We start from the raw sequence: 2,724 nt of genomic DNA on the forward strand, positions 1-2,724 counted from the left end.
CGGTTCGTCGAACGCGGTTCGACAGACAGACACGTGTTTAGAGTGATGTGTGAACGTGTGAATGGGGTATTTGGTTGTCGAATCGTGTTCGACAACCAAATACCCCGTTCACAACGTTCACACATCACTCTAAACACGTGTCTGTCTGTCGAACCGCGTTCGACGAACCGTTAGACGACCGTGTAAACCCCCTCTAAGGACAACTTACTGAGTGACATCTAATGAAAATGAAATTAAACGAAACGAAATAAAATAAGTAAAATAAGATGATATTTAAATAAAGATGAAAACAAAAATATAGTCGAAATAGAACAATTAAGTCATATATAATGAGGTCTGATTCCATGTAATTTGAAGGGATTTCTCGATTTCTCTCCTTCTTCTCTAGTTCTGCATGAGGGGACGGAAAGGGGGGGGTATGCCAATTAAGTGAAGCGGCCTTGCTGTGGATGTGCTGTGTCTTGCTACACTGCTTCTGACCCAGGGCAGTGGGCTACATGCAAGGATGACCCATCATCCAGGAGGAGCCAAGAAAAGAGGGTGAGAGGAGTAGTGAATAGATGTGGAGTATGTGGGAATGAAATGAGTGCGAGTGGTTTTATGCAGTTAACTTTGGCTACCCCCATTGCAAGGTGGAAAAAGCCGTCGCTATATGTATGTGTGTATGTATATGTATTTATATATGTGTGTGATTCACCTTGGTCTTTGGATCACGTGTTGGACTCGTGATCGACAGCCATTTCCCTCCCGGAAGAGAGCTCAGAGCTAGTATGACCGATCTATGGGTAATACTGTGACCTTACACGCACACACACACCCAACTCCCCGCCTACGAGAGTTGGAGTATGTATGTATGTATGAACGTATGTATGTACGTATGTATGTATGTATGTATGTATGTATGTATGTATGTATGTATGTATGTATGTATGTATGTATGTATGTTCGTATGTATGTATGTATGTATGTATGTATGTATGTATGTATGTATGTAAGTATGTATGTGTATGTATGTATGTATTTATGTATGTATGATGAAATAAAATAAAATAGAACAAAGCAAAATAATACAGAATAAAGTAAAATGAAATTAAAGTTGTATCATCTTGATCAAATTCTTATGTATCATTAATCATAGTATAAATAGTGGTAAACTCCCGCGGTACCTTGAGCATGGTATTGAGCCGCTTTGCTGCCTCTTCCCAGATGTGCGGCCTGATAAGACAGAAGTGTTTTTCCAGCTTTCATCGTCTGGCCCCATTGTTGACCCAAGCTTTGCTGTTGGCGGCACTCGATTTTGATGATAAAAGACTTTGTTTACCTTGGCAGTGCTGTGACCAATACCAACTCAATGGACCTAGAGGTGACAAGGAGAATCCAACCTGCATTGCATATTTCGGAAAACCTCGCAACGGTGTTTGGAACACCCACGACCTAAGACTTGAAACCAGATTGGCCATGTACAGAGCTGATGTAGTCTCAATCTTTCCATATGTCCTGGAACCCGGTACTTTGTACAGGCGGCACATGAAGTGGCTGAACTATGTACAGCAATGACATGTACAACAGCCTCTACACTTAACATGGGTGGACCGCGTGTCAAATGTTGAAGTTCTTGACAGGGCAAGATGCCAAGCAACGAAGCCCTTCTGGGCACAGCCAACATGAGATACGTAGGACATGTGGCCATGATGGAGAAAAGTCGCATACCAAAGCTGTGATGTATAGCAAGCTGATTGATGGCAGTCGTTCTGTTGGTGGCCAGGAGCTACGCTTCAAAGATGTCCTCAAACGCAACTTAAAGGTCACCTCAATCCCAGGTGATGACTGGAAAGACTTGGCCAGTGACAGAATGCACTACGAGACCGTATTAAAGAGGGGCATAGAACTAATTAAGCAGAATCGACGAGAAGCATACCGAATGGCGAGGGATGGAGGGCACAACCCACCTACGCCAGGCTCCACGGTCATCTTTCCTTACTGTGTCAAGCAATGCCGAGGACGAGTCGGAAAAAAAAAACATATGTTTCATCAGTATACTCACCGTTTGGCAACATCTTGCTGACCTGATGCTCACTGGCTACGTCCACCGGGACCACCACTGAATCACACGATCAGCCGACGCGGTCCAAGCCACCTCCGGATCATGTTACAAGACGTCTTCACCTAATGCGTCACCCTCGACGCGCCCGCGACGCGCCGACAGAACTCACGCAGCCATCAAGGCATCAACAAATGCAGACATCATAGAGCCACCACAGAGACCAGGTCAGGGCAGAAATCACAACGACCGGACGTCCAGGAAGAAGTATACTGTGTGTGATCCCATCTTGTCTCATAACCAACTTTACCTGGTTGTGATACCCTTTTAAGTAAATAGGAAACCTACGCCCCGAAGAAGTTTTATTTCCGAACCCAAAAACGTTGCTTTTGCGGTTTTCTGAATGCTACCCAGAGACCAAACATAAGTACAATAAATAAAGCAAATGTGATAAGTTGGAATTAAATAGAATAATTAAACTACATTACATTAAATTAATTCAAATATAACAAATAAGACAATATAAAATAGAATGCAATTAAATAAAACGGAATAAAATTAAATAAAGTAAGGTCAAATTAATAAATCAATAGATATATAGGTAAATAAATTCCACTGTGCAGAGATGAGCGCGATTCGAAAAAAAGTCCGATTCGATTATCCGATTCGGGTGCCAAAAATCT

Source organism: Oratosquilla oratoria, chromosome 12, assembly GCF_046742065.1.
Source record: "Oratosquilla oratoria isolate Oo_2021 chromosome 12, ASM4674206v1, whole genome shotgun sequence".
In the NCBI taxonomy this organism is placed as follows: Eukaryota; Metazoa; Arthropoda; class Malacostraca; order Stomatopoda; family Squillidae; genus Oratosquilla; species Oratosquilla oratoria.